General features: G+C 46.0%; 1 protein-coding gene across 6 annotated transcripts in view; it reads left to right on the top strand.

The window, feature by feature from the left end:
- The window catches only part of LOC121458754 (teneurin-4-like), a 671,077-nt gene that overhangs the window by 133,551 nt on the left and 514,450 nt on the right, over nt 1–23,076 (top strand). For all 6 annotated transcript variants that reach the window (XM_041668100.1, XM_041668102.1, XM_041668105.1 and 3 more), the window contains exon 2: nt 3,716–3,771. The gene's annotated coding sequence lies outside the window, so the exon portion shown is untranslated. The remainder of the gene's footprint in view (nt 1–3,715; nt 3,772–23,076) is intronic.

Here is a 23,076-nt window from a genome sequence, read left to right on the forward strand (position 1 = left end):
GAGGATGTGCAGGGTGGGCAGGAGGGTCCCGCAGAAATCCCTGTGAGAGGCGTTGGTTGCTTGGTGAGACTGTGGAACTTAGGATCCTGGTTTATCTCTGTTGGCGTGGTAGGTGCATGGTGCCTTGCTATTTTAATCTGCATATCTTCATCATCAACATTGTTTCCTGCATGTCGCAGCAATTAACTCTGTTGGGGTGTTAACATGCTCTCCATGCTAACACAGGGAGAGAGGCCCACAGCCCCCTCAGCTCTTGTGGAGGGAGAAAAAATGGACAGATTTCAGGTATATTTGAAGGTAGAATTGATAGGGTCTGGCGAATAATTGGCCAGGGCCAGTGTGACATGAGGGATGTGTCAGAACAGCTATCCAGGACTCGGGCAGAAGCAATTAGGAGCTGGGGGTGTGATTGAACATGCTGGAAGCAAGCTTACTACAGCAGCCGCTGCAGCAGTAATAATAAAGAAACAGACAAATGGCAAATCCTTCTGTACCAACTCAGAGAGTCCAGCACATACTCAGAAATGGGTAAAGGGCAGCAAGCATGTTAACTCCCCAACAAAGCTAGGACATGTAGAAAAACATGCTTACATTGAAGGTATGCAGATTAAAATACCAGGCTGCCATGCACCTACCACACTGACAAGAGTAAACCAGGATCCTAATGTTTAATATTGACAAGAGCAAGGGAGGCTGGTGCGCGCGTGGGCTGCCGGTAGAGATTAGAGTGATACACTCTTTTGTGGGGGGCATTTGCACATTTCTTAAAACTGCTCAGCAGCGTAGCTTTAAAAATACATAATCAAACTGCCACATGAGAAAAATGGATGAAATATTAATTAGCAAAAAATTTGGAAAGTGTATACCTCCATCAGTGGGGGATTAATTACCTATCCATGTAGCCATTTTAGAGTATGTTTTTTTACTAAGTTAAAAAGACATTAAAGTCGCTGGGTGGTGGTGGCACACACCTTTAATCCCAGCACTTGGGAGGCAGAGGCAGGCTGATCTCAGTGAGTTTGAGGTCAGCCTGGTCTACAAAGCAAGCTCCAGGACAGCCAGGACTCTTACACAGAAAAACTCTGTCTCCAAAAACAAAAACAAAAAACAAGCTCAAAAGGCATTAAAGTCAGTGTACATGGTGTGGCCCTACTTTGTAAACATGAACACATACTATGTCAACATCTGTTTCTCAGTATTCCTTCATACAGGCTTACAGGGGCCTGGATCTTAACTGATGCTGCCAGGTGGTAGTAACTTTTAAAAATATTTAGTGCATTCTTGTAAATAAAAATGACTTTAAAGGGGAATGTGAATTATGGTTGCAACAATAATTAACTAATTCTAATGTGAATTGGGGAGCGAGGATTCCAGAGAGAAGGGTTCTTGGACTGGGAGAGGCTATTCAGGGCTTTGTTCTGTTGCTGCTTCTGCCCAGTCTTTGTTGAGGGAATGAGGACTCGCACCAAAGCAGGCGAAGCAGCTTCTTCCGGCCTTTTCACCTATTTCCTCTCTTCTCATAAAAACTTCACGCCAATGAATTTTAAGACGATGGCAGGAGGTGGGGACTTAGAGTTCTAACAATCCTACTCCCCAGCCTCGTCAGCCAGAGTCCGGCACAACCCCTTGGTGACTGGGGTTTCGTCCTCCTTACCAGAGACAGCGGAGGCCTAGGTATTATGTGCCAGGCCCTTTCTATTCCCTTGGCTACTATCTTAGATCTTTAAATAAAGAATCGCTTTCAGTCACATGTTTTGAAGCCTGGATGCTTCTTCCTAAAGTGCCCTTTTTTGGGAACTTAAATAGCCCTTGATAGGATCTCGTCACGTTATGGAAGCGCTGATGATGTTGCAGAATGGGCTGAACCTGCCTTGATTCGGAAATAGAACTTAATTAGCGGCCAAATGCCAAGGAGTTATAGATTGGGAGCTCAGAGAACAGGTTGCAGGAGGGGGAGTGGGTGTATTCACAGAGCAGTTCACCGGGTTAGAGAGGGCAAGTCCTGCTTCCTTCCGTAGCTAGCTACGTGACCTTGGGAACCTCTACGACATTCCACAGTGGAAAGTGCTTTTGTGATTTTAGCTTTAAAATGTGATCGCTCTAAGTTCTGAGGCTGCAGAATAACCCCGGACCAAATGCAAGCATCCCCTGAGTGGTAGACGGGCGAGCATTTTAGCCTTCAAAGGTTACAGATTCTAATGAGATGTGTTCCACAGGCAGCCGCAGACTTTTGTGTGCAGCACAGCTACTATGGTGGACTCTTTTCCCTTGTTAGCAACCCTTTGGCAGCTACAGACTCCACCTGTGTTGCAAGGTTGCTTTTTATTGGACGATGGAGAGAAGGGCAAGAAACAAAGAAGGGCAGGAACTTCTTTGATAAATCCTTTTCAGGTGAAGTTAAGGGTCAGGGAGATGCCTCAGTAGGGAAAGTCACCTGCCACCAAGCTCACTGTCTTGAGTTTAGTTCCCGAAGCTACGCGGTGGAAGGAGAGAACCGATACCCACAAGTTGCCCTCTGACTTCCACCTGTGCGGTGTGCCATGCCCCATCCCCCCCACACAAAATAAATACCTAAAGGTAAAGCAACAATAACAGCAAAAATCTAAACATTATGTAAAGCAAAACCAAGTGACTTGATCTAGAAAACTTGTACGCTACGGTATAAATGGCACACAGATATGGAAAACCACGTGATGGCGAGCCCCAGTGACTGAGCAGGTTTGGGAGGGATTGCCAGCCAGCCTGAACTAGTCTTCTTGGTCGTGAAAATTCCCATTGTGGTTCCCGAGGATCACGAGATAATATCTGGAGACAGTATCAGCTCGGCAGCTGTCACAGGGTAAGGGCACAGATGGACGGTTTCCTTTCCTTTCCCTTGGCCTCTTGTTTCTTACTTCAAAGCAGTGTCTGCGGGTGGCGGGCTGGCCTGCCTCCCTTCCTTCTCAGAGGGGAGCCAGCTGAAGGCTGGGTGAGTCCAGCGGCCACACTCGCCCACCCTGAACTCCTCTGGACCCAGCGTAGACGGTGCTGCTGCCAGACGCCAGAGGACAAGCCTGCAAAGTGCTTGGAGGAAGGGAGTAGAGAATGCGACATAGAAGACAGGCAGCAGCGCTGGTCTAACACTGGGGACAAGAAAAGGAGTCTGATGAGACCCTGAGATTTCATATCCCATTGTCCTGCTCGTCCCCATCTCGAGGACACAGGCTTCAGTGCTCAGCACCTGTGTTGTCTCACAACCACCTGTAACTCCCACTCCAAGGGACCTGATGGCCGCTTCTGGCCTCCTGGGGCCCCTTGCACACACAATTGACCCACACAAACACACATCGATAAAAAATTAAAAAATAAATATAAAAAAAATAACCCCGCATGATAAAAGAGAGCGTGTGAGGTAGTTATCTCTGTGTGCTTTCTTACGGTGTCCCTAGCATAGTATGTCGGCATCTATGAAAACCAAAAGTGTGTGCCAAAATGATTGGAAGGCTGCATTTCCCACACTGCAGTCTAAGTACTTGCCCGTGTCGTGCTTGACACACAACCATCGTCCGGCTTAAGTTTCCTTGTGCTCACACTTCATTTTGTGAACAGTTCCCTGGTGACCCCTGAGCATCTGAAACATCCTGTTCCAGGAACAGGCAGTGTTAGGGTCGAATCTTTGACACCTGTGGGTGCAGAGGACACCCAGGCTCATTGCGGTTGTCTTCTTGTTTTGCAGATGGACAATCTGAGCCTGAGAGAGGGCTAGCGATTTCTCGGACCCTTGGGCAGTAGGTAAGTTTTGATGCTGAATGCAGCCTGAATCAACACGTACATCTGGTCGCCAGACCCCAGCCTCCTGACTTCTCTGTTTTGTGTAAGAGTAAGGAGATGAACTGAGCTGGTTTGAAGTATTTGGGTATTGATCAGGCTGTGAGTTCTGTTTTGTTGCCGTGACCTGGTTGAACTTTTGAGCAGAGAAGTTTGTGGAGATCTCTTGGGCCTGGGTGAGGCCTTTCTGAAGGATGGCGGCACTCATTAGAACCTGGCTGGTGTGACATTCATGGCCTGTCCCTTTGGGAGCCCTGAGTGTTTTGTGTAATCAGCAGTCAGTGGGTCTGTACCCAGGCCCTGTGACAACCTATCCCGTGACTTTCAGCAAGCCTTTAACCCGCTGGTTATCATCAGACTCTTAGGTTTCAGCTCTGTGCTGGGCACAGAGAGTGTCGGGTTAATATGGAGTAGCGTGTGCCTCTGGGATATACGCTCCTCCTCCCACCATTGTCATTTCACGGAACCCTCTAACACCCGCTTTGGGGTTCATGGTTATAGTGGTTTTGTGATGGATTCATTTGTTGCCGAACGGATCACCACTGGTTAGTGTTACGTGACACCGAGGGTAAATCTATGAATGGGAAAGCTGCCCTGGATATGCTTGGGACACAGACTAACGCTAAGTTATTTCTGACCTCAATGGACTTCCTCCAGGGATTTAATCTCATGAATGAGAATTCTTAAAAAGTTGTTTGACGGTTTCATATATGTATATAATGAAGTTTAGTCATGAATGACCTTTTTAAACCTATTCCTCAGCAGAAAAGATGGTGCCTGGGTAACTGGACTTCAAGCTAAGTCCTGTGCCTTTTGTTGTTTGCTTTGTTTTGTTTTCCTGGGTCTAAGTCTTTGTTTTACAAAAATCAGTGTCTTCTCTTCCCAGAGCGAAGATAGTCTGAGCTCTGGACAAACTGGTAGCCAGAGGGCAACCTGCCCAGGGCCAGAGCCCCTGCTTCCAAGTGGCTGGGATTTAACACATCAGAGAGACTCTGCCAAGGGCTGTGGGGCGCGCTCCCCTAGTGCAGTGACCCTGCTGAAGGCTGCTGCTTCTCAAAGCTGGATGGTTCTGGACTCTGAAGCAAGCTCTTAGCTCCTGCCTCTGCAGAACCTTGCCTCAGGCTCTGCATGAAGAGCCTTAGGGATGAGAGGCCGGGCTCTTTGTTTATGTGGAGGACAACTTCTGGGGGCTGGAGGAAGCTCTTAGGCTCCTTCAAAGTCTGGAATTTCAAAGTGTGCACAGATAGGATAACCTCGGGCCTAACCTGGTGTTTCTATTTGAGTGTGGATTGGGAATCGCTGGTGGTCCTATTTAATTGAGAAGGCAGGCATTGTGGGTTAAGGGAGAAGGGAGGGAGGGAGAGAGGGAAGGAGAGAGGATGAGAGAAAGAAAGGACTAAGTCCCCTTTAGAGAGGGGGCGGGTATACATATATCCACATTGAAGTTTTCATCAGGGCTCTGAAATGTGCTTAAAAATATTCATTTTGATTTTTTTTGTTCATGCGCCTGTATTGGTGTTTGCCACCTGTATATTGGTATCAGCCTTTGCCAGAGAGATCACTGGATCTCTGAGAGCTGGTGTTACAGATATCTGTGCTCTCCCAGTATGGGTGCTGGTGATGAAACTTGGGTCCAATGGAAGAGCAGTAAGCCCTCACAGCACTGAGCCATCTCTCCGCACCCCAAAACAGCTCTTAACAAGCCTTATCAACCTCTCTGATTACAGTGGGAGGCCAGCTGTCTCTTCATCCTGGCTAGAATTACCCAGATTTTTTTTACCTTCTTCTTTCGAGTCAACTACAAACTCTTGCTTCTTGTACTAATCTCTCTGTGGCAGGCACCCCTGCAACACACCCTTTGCTCTACCCCCTCTCTTCAGGGCTGCCTTCTCTCCCTTCACCTGCCTCACTCAGCAGGAACAAAGCAGGTGACTGCCCAACCTGACAGGTGATAGCTGCCATGCTCTTGGGACCTCCTCCCCTGATGTTCAGTGTTGTCCCAGCAAGAATCTTTGGGGTCTTTGTTCAGCAGCTGCCCTGAGCTTGGAATTCAGGGGGCATCTTCCTTTCTCTGCGGGTCACTTTCAGCTGCAGGCAACCCACAGGGCAGAGCCTTTCCCTGCCAGGTAGGGTTTCCCTTCAACCCAAACAGGACAAGGGGAAGGCCTGTTGAAAGGAGGACTTGGCTCTACACTGCAAGCATTCTGCCAGGTCTCCGGAGCAGAGCCCGTTCCCAGAGTGATTATCTTTCCTGCATGAGAAGCAGGTGCTTGGTGACAGGAAGCAAGGCAGGCTTAGGAACAGACTTATCAGGCTCTCTACAAGAATGTGTTCCTGTAAACAGGTCTGAGTCTGTGTTGTTTGGTTTGTTCCTCTCTCACCTGCTCAGCTGTGGGGCTGTTGCGGTCTAATTTGCATAGCCTGCTGCAGAGGTAATCAGGCCCTGCCATGCCAAGCTCTGCCTCAAGTACCTATTGTTTATCCCATAGTCCTCTGACAGAGACTAGGCCAGGCAGGTTCTGGTCTCCAGAATAGCCCCTGGCTCCCCCAGAAAGACCTGTGGAGTAGGCATACATGTATGCATGCATGTGTGTGTGCATGCATGTGTGTGTGTGCATGTATGTATGTATGCTCCTCACTTTACTCCTAACTTAGCTTTTATTCGGCAGATCTGTTCAGTCTCTTTGCACAGGCTGTTGCATGCTGGTCTTGAAAGTGTGCCCTGTGTGTGGCTGTCTAAGCAGGGGACAGAGATGTGTCGGGGTCAGATTCCGTTCCTCTTCCTTACATTGATCCTTCCGAGGCAGCTTTCCCATTACAGACTTTGCAGTCCCCTCTCCCTCCAAGGCTGTGACCTCTCCCCTTGTCTGACTGACAATGGACAAAGCTGGTGTCTGGGCTCACAAGGTGGCTGCTGTGTGCCTGGAACCCCGTCTCCTGACGCCTCTTGTTGTTCAAGGAGGAAGCTTTAGAGCCTTTGCTTAGATGGTAGATCTCTCTCTTTCAGCCTCAGTTTCTTCATTTTGTTCTTAATGAAGGCGGATTGCTGATAATCCTCAGGTACACCTGACAGATATATACTAATTATCGCTAGTACTTGTCAACCGAGCAGCAGGAGTAGGGAGTAGGGGTGTCAGTATTGTGTATGCATTCTCTAACTCTTCTCAAGATGAGGTAACTCGGCTTCCAAAAAGTCAATGAATGAGACCAAGATTACGCAAGTGTCTGGCAATCATGCTGGAATTTGTATCCAGGTATTTAGGCTAGAAGCCATACACCCTGGCCTTATATGAAACATGTACATACAACACCTAGACCAAACGGGTGTCACTGACTAGAGCTGGTTCTTTTAAAATTAATGTTATATCCTAACGCTTGGTTGTCTGTGGTCTCCCTCCATTGGATGGTGAGGTTCCCTGAGGTGGCAACTAGAAGCCCCAGCCATACAGAGCTGGGTCTGCAGCAACTCAGGGCTAGAGGATAGATTGATCAATAGTGTTAGCAGTGAGCTATTGACTGTGTGTTAGCTGCGCATAGCCCTGAGGGCTTTCTCAGGTGTCTCCGAAGGATGAGATGAGCCCTAAGAACTGCAAGGTGAGGTGATTTCTTCATCGTGTAGCTGCTCTAAATTACAAACTCTTTTTAAATGGTACAGGGCTTGGTCATTTCACATGACCCCTTGATGAATCAGATATGTTATTAGCATTGATACGTGAGTCTGGCGCTGACATTTCGTGGCGTGCTGTTTGTACTGAACTACACTAACCTAGGGCTCAGTGGCATGTTACTGTAGTTAAGTATAGAAATGTATTCTAAAAGCACAGTAAAAAGGCACACTGAATCCATAGACTTACACAGCAGCTTGCTGTTACTACCAAGTAGTTTGTGCTGTAGGCAATGTTCATGTTCCACTTTCACACCTCTGGCCATGGCTTGTTTACATTAGCATCACCATGATCATACGAACAAAACACTGAACTCCATCATGATAATGATGGTATAAGCAGTAAGAAAGTCTGCCAGCTCAGTTATAATCTCAGGAGACGGTTACTGCACATGTGATCTGTTATTGATCAAAACATCCCGGTGTAACCTATGAGTGCGATATTTTGTTTAATTTCTGCAGCACCCTCTTCACGAGATGCTCTACTTACTACCATTTACCGTAAAGGCCATGGCTTGAACGGGCTTTGCCACTTCCCCAGGCTGCAGACCCGGGGAGGCATCTGACCTAACACTGCAGAGCTGGCCGTCAGTGAAAGTCCTGCCCACTGAGATGCATTGGTTTCCTTAAGTGATTGTCCTCACAGGCACAGCTGGGGGTCGTGGCTGCATCTGTGAATTCCTATGAAGCTGTCACTCAAATCCTGTGCCTGACACCTAAAGCAGTGTTTCCTTGCAGCCAGGGCAGGGCTGGGAAAGGCTGAGAAGCTGTACAACGTAGAAAAGATGATATGAAGAGCCCCTGATAGAGTCAACATACAGTGGGGCCTTTGGGGGGAGTCAGCCTCATTTGTTATTTATTTATTTATTTATTTATTTATTTATTTATTTATTTATTTAAGATTACTGTCTCTTCCCCACCACCGCCTCCCATATCCCTCCCCCTCCCCCAATCAACTCCCCCTCTCTCATCAGCCTGAAGAGCAGTCAGGGTTCCCTGCCCTGTGGGAAGTCCAAGGACCTTCCACCTCCTTCCAGATCTAGTAAGGTGAACATCCAAACAGTCTAGGCTCCCCCAAAGCCAGTATGTGCAGTAGGATCAAAACCCAGTGCCATTGTTCTTGACTTCTCAGCAGTCCTCATTGTCCACTATGTTCAGCGAGTCCGGTTCTATCCCATGCTTTTTCAGACCCAGTCATATTTGGTTTCTAGCCATAAATAAAGGACATTGAGCCTATAATTCGTGATCCTAGAGAAGCTAAATAAGAAGGTGAACCCAAAGACAAACATATAGTTATCCTCCTGGATATTAACCTTCATCAGGCGATGAAAGGAGACAGAGACAGAGTCCCACATTGGAGCACTGGACTACAACCCCAAGGTCCAAATCAGGAACAGAAGGAGAGAGAGCATGAGTCAGCCTTATTTGTATCATACAGGCAGGACAAGGACAGTATCAACAGATGCTCTCTCAATTCATGGAAAATAGTGGGGAAATTTGCAACCACATGCTCTGGGGAATTTATTTTTTTCTTGATCTGGCAAGTTCTCTACAGCCAAATTCTTAGTGAGTGAGGCTGAGCGAAGGGTGGGGATGCACAGATCGTGACGCTTTGCTCTCAAGGGACCACCTTCCCTTCCCTGTGCTGTCTCACAAGACCTCCTGGGCCTGTGACGTGTTTCATCATGTGGAGTTTGATCTTATGCAAGCCGGCGAAATGGTCCTCCAGCCTCATGGTGGCAAGATAATTGACCCCTTGTGACTTTGTCCAAAAGGTATTAGGAACACGCGTGCCTGTAATGTCAAGCAGCAGAAAAGCTGAGCTGAGTCAGGATATAGGGGCTTGGAGAGGCTCCCAGGGGCTACTGGGCTGCGACGAGATTTCTGGTAGAATTCATAAGCTGCCCTAGGTCCCTCACGTGGCATGAATCCAGGCTTTGTTCAGATTCTCAAAGACACCAATGACTAAGTGTCCTCCTCTGTAAGCAGCAGGGCAGGGGAACCTGTTTGGTGGATGGAAAGGCTAGCTAGAATAACCATGTGGTGACCATGGAGCTATAGCATCACAGACTTGCCTTTGGATAGAATCAGAGCATTGCCCTCTTGGTAACTCTCCCTGTGCACCAAAAGGAGAGACTGTCCTGGGTCTTGATCTGAAGCCCAAAAGCCCTGTCTCTGTCCTGCAGTGTGGAGGGTTTTTCACCCAAGTTTTTGAGAACATTGAGAGGTTAAGGAGTCCTCTCCAGGGCTTTCATGGGAGATCAGCTGTAAATTCTCTTTTGACTCCTGGGCCTCAGCTGAGGAGTCTCCCCTGTCTACTTGGATGTTAGGTTTCTATGATCCTGGGGCAGATGTCCAGCTGGTACATCGGACCCCCCAAGGCAGTATGGTTCTGCAGCCCACACCTGCTCCCATTGTTTGTTCTGACTGTTCAATGCCCACGTACAACATTGGTAAATCCTTTGCATTTGACCTCTATTTGCCAGCATCCTTTGTGCAGAGCCTTCTGCCAGTTGCTCCCCACACAGGTGCAGAAGGACAACGGCTCATCATTGAGCCACTGCCGCACCTAACAAAACACTTGTGCTTGGTGACAACTGCTTGTTCTGCCTACCAGTCTGCCCCGGGGTAGCAAGGTCCCTGAAGGTCACCAGTTCACACTGGTGTATGGGGCTGGTGGGTTTCTCTGTAGACCATGTTCTCTTACCAGTCTACCCCGGGGTAGCAAGGTCCCTGAAGGTCACCTGTTCACACTGGTATATGGGGCTGGTGGGTTTCTCTGTAGACCATGTTCCCGTCAAATCAAAAGCCTAAGTTTCATTGCAGTGGCAGGTCTGGAACCTGGATGTGTGCTTGCTGTCTCAGTCACTGCCTGTCTCTTCAGTGAACCTGTAGCACCACACTGTGTCACATGACTCTGAGACTCCTCCCACAGAGCAGTGACCAGTGAGGACTCTCAGGCAGAACCCCTCTGGAGTGTCCCTTACTCATTTTGTTCTAAAAAGGCAAAAAGTAAAAGGAGTAACAGAAGAAATCGTTTATAAAGATAAATATGTACACTCAGCATCCAGGCAGACCAGGGTTTCTATGCAGACTTTGTTCCTTATTCAGACATTTGACCTTAAGGAAGTGGGTGAATCTCCTGTCTCAATTTCCTGGCCTATAGACCGTGAGTGATGATAGAAATGGCATTAAACATTTAAACATTTACTATGTGCCCAGCAAAGTCTAAGCATATAGACGGCAATCCTTACTCAGAAATATAGCAGGATTTCCCTCTTCATCCTAGAGAAGGGAAAACAGAGGCACAGATGGCTGGGCAGCATCTCTAAGGTCAACTTCTCTAAGGCCACATGGCCAGTTGACAGGCAGGCCTCACACTCAGATGGCATGGTGGGGAGAAGCCATAGATAGTCTGTGTGCTTCTCTGGCTCCATGTGAGGCTATGAATGGATTGTCGGGAACATTCCTGGCTCGGGGACTAGGGCCAGGCTCCATATAAACTGGTTCTAGCTACTTGTTCTGTGTCTATCAGAGGCAGGAAGCACTCTCTCTGAGCCCCTTCTGTGTGCTCGGTACTGTACTCCAGGTTCTGCGTCTATCACCTCCTTTCCGTACCCTGGTCTTCCTTCTCAGTCCCCATCCAATCACGCAGGCAAGTGAACAGCACCATGATGAGTCTTCTCAACAACAAGCGACCCATTGAGGGAGGAGTTCAAGCAGGAGAAAGCCCTTGTCCAGCCTGCAGCCAGGACTTACACATTGGATTGTTGCGCCATCTTCCGTCTCCACTATGTTCTTCAGTACTCGCTGCAGGATCTGGACATAACCAAGACTCTGGGGTCCCACGATAGCATACAGAGAGCCCAGTTCAAGGGGTCCCCAAAACTAATAGCCATGTTTTCCAGGACTCTCCCCTAAATGTGTCAGAATCAAGAAAGGCAGAGATCAGCCTAGGCTTTGCAATAAAAGTGCCGTGTGGTGTGGGAACCCTTTAACCAGTTTGTGTCTTTTGTTCAAAAGAGTTAATGACAACCTGGCTTTATGTGCCTAAATTGATGCTGACTGCATCATGCCAAGAGTCAGGGGAATGTATTCTTCAGGCCCCTGACGACATCTTTGATCTATGATGATCCCCAAAACTAAACTGTGGGCAAGAGCAATCTCACCTAGAGTCAGAGGCTAGGAGGAGTAGTGTCTGAAATGAGAGAAAAAGAGCCAATCCAGCAAAATTTTACCTCGGATATCAGCAAAGAAGAAGAAAGATGGAGAACTTATCTTTGAGTCTCCTTGCCACCTAAGGAAAGAGGAAGCAGATGGAATATGCGTTGCTTCTCATTGTCTGAGTGCTTTTTGAAGAGCAAGCAAACACAGATGTCAAGCTACTAGCTGGGCACAGAGACATCGAGCTTACCCAGGGATGGCATACGAGATGGAGGGAGTGGGCTTTCCCTGACTGGGTCTGGGCAGGCTCCCTTGCAGAAGGTTTATAGGCGCAAACTCCTCAAACCAACCACTGAAAGAGAGAATAGGATCCAGAACAAGGTGGAGGGAGTGGCAGTGGGAGGGCTACAATATTCTCATAGCAGTGCTTCAATTGACCCCACTGCAAATCTCGGGCTGCCTCTTCAGGTATCCCACGCTACATGCAGTGCTGTTTACCTTACTGCACTGGTGCAGTAGGGGCTGCAGACTGCGTCTCTCTGGAGCTGAGGGACTCATCTGGGGATCTAACAGCAACTCTTTCCAGAGCTGGAGGAGTGAGCGCCTTGGTTCCCTTGTACATAGCAGGCAACTGCCCTTCCTGCCTGCCAGCCCTCTGTCGACACTTCCGGTTAAGGCTGAACTCGATCGCTGGAATCCACTCACAAGAAGGAACTTATTTCTTCCTTTGCCTTCTCCATCTGTAAGGGACGTTTATTGATGGGGTAATAATAAGTCTTCAGTGTTATGATTGAGCTGGCAAGATCGAACTCTTGGCAGACCTCGGACAATTTCCCTGACATGTCTGCTGGAAAATGTGATTTCCTTGTATTTTCCCTTATTATGCTCCCTGGCCACATTCCATTTGCGCGCAGACAGACTTGTGTTCCTCTTGTCTTACTCAGTGCACCCCCGCCCCTCGGATTCGTTTCTTTTCCCATTTATTTCCTACTCCACACTCTTTATTGCAACTGTGGTTAATCTCTAGGAAGCCTGATCATGCCATTAACCCCGGTAGCCTTCCTCACTGTGGCAGGCTATATCCATGTTAGTGAATGGGTATGACCTAGGGCAGCTCAGGGAGGTCATGGTGTTCTCTGAAGATCAAACATCCCGTGAAAGATAAAACCAGACTTTATCTTGGCTCCATGGCTCCCTAAGTATGTGCTCTCATGTTCTCCCCTCTGTCCCTTTGATATATTTGCTAGGGTTACTTATTTATTTGCAACGTGCCTATGTACATGTATGTATGTTGGCTTGTGTGTTTCTGTGCATGTGTGTCTGTGTATATATGTGTATATGTGTGAATGTATGTGTGTATATATGTATATGTGTGTGGGGTGTGTTGGGGTGTGTCTCTGTGTGTATGTGTTTGTGTGTATGTATATATGTCTGTGTGTGTAGTATATGTCTCTATGAGTGTGTGTGGATGTGTGTCTGTGTGTGTCTTTGTGTTTATATCTGTATGTGTGTATGTGTGTGTGTGCACGCACGTATGCTGAGGCCAGAGTTTGAGGCCAGCCTCAATCATTTTCCACCCCATTTTTGAGACAGACAGGATCTTTCAGTGAACCCGGAGCTCACCAGTTTGGAATAGACTGGCTCCCCGGAGAGTCCTGGGGATCCTCTTGTCTCCATGCTAGGATTATGAAAGTGCACTACCACACGTGGACTTTTACACGAGTGCTGTGGGTCAAACAGGCTCCTGTGCTTTATGTTGTAGGCGCTTTACCCGCCGAGCCACCTCCCCAGCCCCTGGGGTGATTTCTGCACGTGCTCTTTGGGGGCTGGTGTGTTGCTTGTTAGTCTGCCATGTCACTGGGAGTCACATTCGAGTTGTGGCAGTTACCCATTCCTACCCTGACCGGCAAAACACACCGGACAGCTCAGAGAATTGTTTTCTTTCCCAGACACGCTCTGCTTCTCCATGTGAGCAGCGTAGAGCTGTTTATTCATTTCTCTCCGTGTTTCAGCTGCGAGGGGCCTTGGGGATCACACACTTGCTGTTAGAGCTGATGGACTGGTGTAGACACCTAAGCCCAGAGAGAGCTGGTAACGACTCTTGATAAATGACATTGCTCTTGGTCCGACTGCCTGCTGCCACAAGCTTGAGAATGCCCCTCCAGGGTCGCTGGGGTCTTTGGATGGAATGTCTCTACTCTGCTACTGTTCCTGTCTTCATAGAAGTTGGTTTTGGTAAAGGCAGGACTTTGGTTCTGAGTTGGAAGCAAGCTCCACTAGAACCTAAGATAGATTAGGGCATTTCAGAGAGGACCCACTGAGGCCCAGTTCTGAGCCAAGCATTGATCTAAATGGACGTTAAATCAATGCTCCACAGTTTAAATCATAAACCTGGTGCCTCAGCTCCTCGACATTCCATGTCTTCTGTACTGTTTGTGGATTGTGCCCTTGGCCCTGAGACAATGACTCCTCTATAAGGAATCAAATTTAGAATCAGCGTGAGCTAACAAAGAATTGAATTCAAATCTTCACTCCTGTCGTCTCTGCTGCAGATTTTCTGGGCAATCAGAGATAAGTCACTTGACCTCCCTGGTCTTCAAGGTCACCATCTGTATAGACTGTGTCTGTTGTATTACTCAGGCCCCAAATACTGGGGGAGCAACTGTATAACGGTGGTGTTCTGGGAATGATGAATGCTTTGCTTTACACACACACATACACACCAAAGATTATTAATCTATCACCAGCAGATGGATAAACAATTCTATATCATTCCAACTTCGTAAACCAATGCATTTACTGAAGTCATTTATGAAAACATGAGGGGTTTCTTAGACAAATATAGATGACTCAAAAGTGCCACAGCACCAAACACTACCAACTCCTCTTCAACCTTCTACCTTCCTTATTCTCTAGCTTCCCTCCTTACTCTTACCCCTCACCAAGCTGCAACTACTTCACCATCATTACCATGGGCCTGGCCATACCTGAGTTCTTCGGCCTGTCTCTTGGTCATGTTCATGTCCATGGTCCCCAGCTGCGCTCCTTCAGGGTGGCTGATGTTCATGCTCCACCAAGAGGAAATAGATTGTTTAGAGTACCTTCCCTCCACTTATGACTTAGTAACATCACTGGGGAAGGACTTACTGGACATTGATAATGTGCAGACGGGGACATTATAGCATTAAATCTTCACTGGGTGATCTAAGGCCGGTGAGTCTGATGTGATAGTCCCTGGACCCTGGGGAAGGGAACGGCGTATTCAAGTTCTCTTTCCACCATGACTTCATGGAAATTCCTGTTCCTTGTCCGAGGAGTCGCCTTCTCATAATCTTTCTTCCTGGTGAGAGAGGCTGGGTTGCTTAGGAGAGGCAGCGATGGTAAAGGGGGAGGGGTTCCATCCCTGGTGGTGGCTGCGTGAAACCAAATGCTCAAGCTCTTCAAGACTAGCTTGTCATCTTCAGATTGGGTCGCCATCTTTTCCTTGCAACGACTGTCTGAGAAGCGCTTGAGTTGATGGTATGGATGAGAGCAGATCACAGAGCAGACACAGGCTGGGGAGAGGGTTTGTAGCTGTGGCTCTGTCTCTCTTCTCTTGATCTGAATTGCTTGGCCCAGACCCTTCACCAGCAGCTCCTGAAACGAGTGTAGAAGCATATATCCTCCATGCACACAGCTATCCAACAAGCTATCTATGAAATATAGCTGCCCTTTCCCAATGAGCACCGTGGAGCAATTGCTGTGGCTGTCTTCCACGTTCAAGTCTAACATGTTTAAGAACAGAGCCTCAGGCTGCAGTTGGTGCCCTAGAAAACCAGCACCATGGAAACCTGCCACATGCTGCTTCAGGCAGGGAAGACTTCATGCAATTCTCCTCGTGGCTCTGGTGGGCTGGTGTTACCCTGCATCTAAGAAGAGAGCACTGGAGCCCAAATAGGCAAAGCTGCATACCCAATAGCACATGCTCAACAACTAGCAGCATGAGGGATAGAGACCTCAGTTCTCCGAACTCCAAACCTGGAGCCTATTTTCTATGCCAAGCCCTCTCCCTGTCTCCTTTCTTCTCGTATTATTGTTCCACAAACAACAATAATGGGAAAAGAAATAAAAGCACCTTCCATCTCGCCATTTCTAGCAAGTCAGCTGTTTCCATTTTTCCACATTCCCCACAGTCTCTTTCTTGCATGTTTTTTATAACAGCATTATTGAGATATAATTCACAGGCCATAAAATCCACCCTTTTAAAGCACACAATTCCCTGGTTTTGAGAATCCTCACAGAGTCGTGCAACCATCATCACTATCTAATTTTAGAACATTTCATCACCCCCAAAAGAAGCCCTCATTAACAGTCATTCACTATCCTCCAGATCCCCCGTCCCTGGCAACCACTAATCTACTTTCTCTCTCTATGGCCCTGTCTATTCTGAAGATTTCATATAAGTGGAATCATACAAGGTGTTGCATTTCTGTCTGTTTTCTTTCACTTAGCATAATTTTGTCAATGTCCAGAGAATAAGAATTTTACTCCTAACACACACACACACACACACACACAAACCATTTTTCTTCATTTATCACTTCATAAACACTTGAATTGCTTATACTTCTTGATTTATGAATACTGATTTATGTGCAGATTTTTTTAGTGGATTTATATCTTCTGTTCTATGTTCTTATATTGCTAAGTGATACACTCTTTAGATATCCTTATGGCAATATTGCTGATCCTACATTCTTTGGGTACACCCTATGTGTGATATTGCTAGGTATTCCATTCTCTGGGTATACCCTGAAGGCAATAGTGCTGAACTATATGTTCTTTGAATATATTCTGAAAGTTCTGTTGCTAGGTCCTACATTCTTTGGGTGTATTTGAGGGTGCTATTGCCAGGTCCTACATTCTTTGAGTGTTATTGCTAAGTCCTACAATCTTTGACTATATCCAGAGTGTGATTTTGCTAGGTATACCTTCTTTGGGTATGTCCTAAGAGTGCTATTTTAAGGCCTACATTCTTTAGGTATACCATGAGGATGCTATTGCTAAGTCCTACATGCTATGGGTAAAACCTGGGGGTGATGCTGTTAGGTCTTACATTCTTTGAGTATATCCTGAGGGTGATATTTTATGTCCTCCATTTTTTGGGTATATCCTGGGGGTAATATTGCTGGGTCCTACATTATGGTAACTCCTTGGTGGTTAATATTTTTAATAACTGCCAACCAGTTTTTAAAAGCAGCTATACCGTTTTATAATTCCTCTATGCATGCACGAAATTTCCAATTTCTTATATCCTCTCTATTCACTGCTTTTTATTTTCTGCCTTTTCTAGACATTCTCGAGGTTTTGGTGTGTTATCTTGTTGTGGTTTTGATTTGGATTTAATTACTAACAGTGGCATCTTGACATATGATTATTGACAACTTTAAAAAAAAACTCCTTGGAGAAATGTCTATTATAGTTCCTTGCCCATTTGCTAATTAGCTTGTCTGTCTTTCTTACTGTTGTGTTATGAGATTCCATACATTCCTGATTTGAGTCCTGTGCCCGTGATTTCAGAGTTTTTTCTCCCCCTCTGCGAGCTGCCATGTCCCTTTTTTGAGACGGTGCTCTGAAAGACAAATTCTTACATTTTTGATGAAGTCCGATTTAGATCCCATATCTCTTTTGTTGCCTGCGATTTTTGTGTCACATCAAAGAAACCACCACTTCTCCAACATCGGGAAGCGTTTTTCCTCTGGTTTCCTCTAGGACTTTCAGCTCTCACATCTAGGTCTGTGATCCACTGTGCGTAGAGCTTTGTGTCTTGAGTGATGTCTGAGCCCAACTTTACTCATTTGCATGAAGTTGTCCAATTATCTTTGAATCGTTGATTAAAAAGGCTTTCCCATTCATTTGTCTTGATCTTTTGTCAGAAAGCAACTGAGCATAAACGTGAGAGCATACTCCCGAGCTCTCTGTTTTATTCCATAGATCCGTATCCTTCCAGTGACCACTGTCTTCATTATCGCCCCTGCAGAGCTGTTCTAAAATCGAGAAGTGTGGATACCTCAACTTTTTCTTGTTTTCCAAGATCTAATCTCCTATATCTTATTCATTTAAATATGTCTTAGGAAATGCATCTCAATTTCTTTTATTAAGATTTCTTTCTTTTATGTATGCATGCTCTATCTGAATGTGTGACTTCATACCGGAAGAGGGCATCAGACCTCACTGGAGATGGTTGTGAGCCATTATATGGGTGATGGGAATTGAACTCAGGGCCTCTGGAAAAGCAGCCAGTGCTCTTAACTGCTGAACTGTCTCTTCAACCCCACATCTCAGCCTCTAAAAAGAAGACAAGATTAAAAAATGTATTCTAATATTAGATCATTTGATTTATGAAGATAGGGTGTAATGCTAATTATTTAAGATTTTATATTGTTCTCTGTGATTTTTTCAAAAAAATATTCAATGTGCATGTTTTGTATTTATTTTCTTAACTGTGTTTTTATTCTATTACTTTTTGGGTAGCATTACAAATAAAGTGGTTTTCTTGATTGCGTTTTTGGATTGATCACTGTTAGAGTATTTCTGTACTCTATACATTGAGTTTTGTCTCTTGATCTTACAGGTTGCCATCTTGGTCAATTTGTTTATTAGTTCTGTCTCTCTCTCTCTCTGTCTCTCTCTCTCTCTCTCTCTCTCTTTCTCTCTCTCTCTCTCTGCATGTGTGAGTGTGTGTGTGTGTGCATGAGAGATCCTTCATATTTTCTATACCCATAATACCTTGCCATCTATGAAGAGACAGTTTCTCTTTTTCTGCCATCTGAATGTATTCATTTGTTTTTCTTGATTAATTTATCTTAATTAATTCATCAGTCTCTAGTCTAGTGTTGACTAGACCAGGAGAAGGGTTAAGAGTGGCCACTTTGATTTGTTTCTAGTCTTAAAGGGAAACTTCCCACTTTTCACCTCGAAGTCTGAAGTTAGCTGTGAGTCCTTTACTGATGGCCTGCATCAAGTTGAGGATTGCCATTGTTCATCGTCTATTGACTCTCCTTCATCAAGAAAGAGCATTGAATCTTGTCAGATGTTTTCCCTGTGTCTGCCGATCTGATTGTGGGATATTGCCCTTTATTCTGTTAATGCAGTATATAAACATTGATTGATTCTTGCATAAGAAGCCGTTCTGACATCCTGAGAGAAATCCCACTTGGCCATAATGCATAATCTCTCCTGTATGTTTTATGCCAACTCAATAGCGTTTTATTGAGAATTTTTGTATCTATATTATGGAGTATATTAATATGTAATTTTCTTTTCTTATCTGTCTGGCTTGGGCATCAGAATCATAAAAGAAATTGGAATGGGTTCTTCTCCCTTCCATTATTTTTTGCAAGAATTGACTAAGTATTTGTAGAAATCTTGCTGCTTACTTGAAAACTTTAAAATATTGTAACAGGGCTTGGAAATTTAGCTCAGTGGTAGAGAGCTTGCCTCACACGCGCAAGGCTCTGAGTTCAGTTCTCAGCTTCAGGGGAAACAAAAAGACAAAACATCAGAAAAGACTAAAAAGAAGTAGATGAATCTCTGTGAGTTTGAGACCATCCTGGTCTAAAATGCTAGTTCCAGGATAGCCAAAGCCATACAGAGAAACCCTCTTTCAAAAAACCAACCAGCCAATCAAACAACAACAACACAAAAGTGATTATGAGAACCAAGGTTCTGACAAACTCATGGTTAGGTCTTTTCATATGCTTGTGTCAGGAGGGGAAAGATAGCCAATGAACACCCACCCTTGATGCTGATCGAATCTTGAACGTTTCTCCATAAGCAGAACTGTAAATCTCTTGTCATTATGCCAGGCAAGGCCCTTAACTGCAGACCAAGGGTGGGCAGAACAGATGGAATTCCTGCTTTTAAAGAATAAATAACTAGCTATTTCAGCACAGATGTCTGGATAGATTCTCCTCTGAAGCAGACTGTTCCCCATTGCAGAGAGGAGGCTGGTCTAACGAGACCAATGCTCACACCCTTATCTTCTCACGAATCCATCCTGGTCACCCTAGAAAATCACAACATTTACAAGTATTGATAGGTTGCTGTTGAAGGGGTTAGTCTAAGGGTCCTGGGTTGGTTCATCTTACTTCTTAACATGTGAATGTGAAAAGGGAATAGTCTTCTCTTAAATGGCTTTATCACAGAAAAGCACGAGCCTGAGATTATTTTTATAAATACGGAGATTTCACTATAGCACAGGGGGTAATGACAAGTCTGAACATTTCTACTGGAGACGGTTGGAGTTGTGGCCTCTTGCTCATTCATTTAGTCAGTCCCTTCGTTAGTTAATACAACAGTTATTTATTAAGCTCCTTTCCTGTACCAGCCCCTCTACTGGGGTGTCTGTACAGAGAGGAATCTATCTGAATTTCTGGGCCACAGCAGCAGATGGTCTGATAGGGGGCGGGGCATAGCAAGCTATATAAACAATAACTCCCAGGCATAGACAGAACTGAAAACTGGGTGTACTGCAAGACATATAAGCAAGGAGACATTCGGATTGGTCAATGTCAGGAGAAATGTATCTATATAGAGTCTTGAAGGGCACATAGCCATTTTTCTCACTGGCTTGCGGTACATGGCTGAGGTCCAAGCAGAACATGGTGTATGATCTTGCAGTCAAAGTCATTCTTGAGGGTTCAAAGGGAGAGCTAGGAAATGATATGAAGAAACCCAAGAGGCAGATCCTGAAGGATCTGTGTACTTTTTATCCCAGGACGTCCAACATGTTAAGGATTTGGGCTTCTATCCAAACAAATCCTACAATGTCAGAAAGTCAACACTGAAATAAGATGTCACAAAAAATCATGTTTAGACCTCAGAGACATCTTCTTGCATGAATGTAGGTTTCCTGGGGCCTTGCCACAGAGTCACACCTCCACAGGCCTTTTCCTGTCTGTTGTAACCTGAAAATGCCATTTCAGATGACTGGGAGGGTAGGGTAGAAAGCGTTGAATTCTGACCCTGACTCTTGTTCAAGCTGGGTCAAACCCAGCTTTTCTCATCTGCAAAACAGGGTCACTGATGCTACTTCCTAGGTTTTTGTGACAATGAAATGAAGAGGGGGTCTCACAAGCTGGGTATGGTGGCACGCCTGTGTCCCAGTACTTGCAAGGTAGAGGAGGGAGGGAGGGTCAAGAGGTCAAGGTCATCCTCACCCACAATAGTGAGCTCCAAGCCAACTTGGGCTTCAAGAGACCCCGTCCTACAAATAAATAAACAAGAAAGCTGACAAAAAGAAAAGGAAAGAAAGATTTAAAAAAATAAATAAAAGGAACTCCAAAGGTTTTAGGAATCTCTGTTGCCAGCTAGACCAAAGATAAGACCCAGGCTGTTACAGATGTACGACCGCTGGTGTTGAGAACAGTACCGCCCAGCCCCACTTACCCACCGCAGGTTTGATCCTTGACAGTGCGGGACTTATCCCTACACATCTGACTCTCGGAGTCTCGGTTACTTCCCCTGCAAAACAGAATTGCCTGTGATGTCTCCTTCGCGGTGTTGCCAAGGAGCGTTTGAGTGACGATCACTGCACCTCTCAGGCATGTTGGGTACTGAATGGCTTTAAAACTGACTATGAACCCAAGGCTCTTCTTTTTTTTATGGCACCGCCTAGTCTCCGAGTCCAGGGCTGCCCTTCTTCCTTCTCTCAGAGCCCAGCATCATGATGGACACATGAAGACGGATGAATATTTCTACAGTTGCATTCATTTCCAGCCTTCTACCCTTTATTCATCCCTAACTGCAAAAAAGAATTCACTGTCCTTTCACAAATCTAAATAAACCAACAAGAAAAGAGATTCGAAATCATCTCATTTTATGTATCTATTGGACTGAGTGGACCAGCAAGGTATTAATCCATCAGGGGCTACCTCAGGGAGCAATCAGGGTTCATCTCCTGCTTTACTAACCCAGCCTGTCTTGCTCCAATTTACCCAGTCAAGTGGCGGAGCCATGGCTTCTGCACAATAGAGCATTAAACAGTGTGACCTGGGAGGTGTGTGTCTTTAATAACGCTTCAGACTGCTGGTCCCACCAAGAGGAGAACTTTGGAAAACTAGAGTAAGACAGAGGCTACAGGATCTGCAGGCCAGTGTACGAGAATGAGAAACAATGGGAGTCACACCTTGGCATGTGTCCTGGGGGAGAACATACATTTTGCAGTAACCTTAAGAGATAAATTTAGTGCAGTGCCTGTTCCTGACTTAGTTGTCCTCACCATCTGGTTCCCATATGTGGCGTCTACTTATTCTCTTTCCACCCAAAGGTAAAAGGTCAAGGTTGGTGGTCCCCAGGTCCAGAGCCCCGGCCCTAATACCGCCCCATAAAATTTGCCCACTCACAGCCAGGACTGGGATAAAGGACCTATGACTTCTTTCTGAAACTGCTACCCGAGGAAAGACACCTGCAGAGGGCTGAAAGAAGGTCTTTGGGGGTCCTTGGAGGGCCCTTTGGAGGCTGTGGTAGCTGTGCCTTAGGGAAGAAAGAAAAGGAAGCCCCTGAAGAGGAATATCCTGGTCCATTAAACACCTGAGACTGGGGATTTACCAATAATAGAAAACCCAAGGGGTCAGCAGGTTTAATGTCTGTTGAGAGCTACTCTCTGCTTCCTAGATGGCACATTCTGCTCTGTCCTCCAGAGGGAATGTTCCCATGTCCTCACAGGGCAGGAGGAGGGATGGAAGGCTCTAACTGGATCTCATCCGCTGGTGAGGGCAGATCCCTCATGTTCCCGTCACCTGTGAAAGCACCATGTCTTAAAGTTGTTACACTGGGGAGTTAACTTGGAATATTAATTCTAAAGAACACTGGTCTTCAAACACCAGGGGGAAAATACATTGGGGGTGCATCTTAAAGGGCGAGAAAGAGTTCATGAGACAGAAGAGAGCAATTTGAAATATATATATATATATATATATATATATATATATATATATATATATGAGAGAGAGAGAGAGGGACGGAGGGAGGGAGAGAGATTGTCCCGGGGATTAATCCACAGCATCTCAAAAATAAAGAGCAAAATGAGAAGACAGACCCAGGTGGCAGCAGGGGTGAGGGGATCCCATAAGGACTCTGAGGCAAGTTCAGTGGAGCAGGAATGGTGGGTAAGAGAGATACCCTGGGAAAGGGGTAGATGTGAGGTTGAGACTCTAGGTAGGTTCATTCTGCCTTGTAGATCTTGTTACTAGGGACGTGGGCTCAATACTTCTGAGGGGTGAGGAGATCAGATCCCAGATGGAAATGCCCCTTAATTTAGTCCTCGAATAATCATCTATGAATCATGACAGGTGTGTTCCTTTCGGAACAAGAAGTTGCGCTTGACCTTGGGCAGGGCTTCCTCTTCATTGCCCTTGGTTCTGGCCTCCCACTCCACATCCTCCCATCTGATCTGCTCT

Source organism: Microtus oregoni, unplaced genomic scaffold (assembly GCF_018167655.1).
Source record: "Microtus oregoni isolate MIOR12 unplaced genomic scaffold, Mior012 000018F_ref0000195, whole genome shotgun sequence".
Taxonomy (NCBI): Eukaryota; Metazoa; Chordata; class Mammalia; order Rodentia; family Cricetidae; genus Microtus; species Microtus oregoni.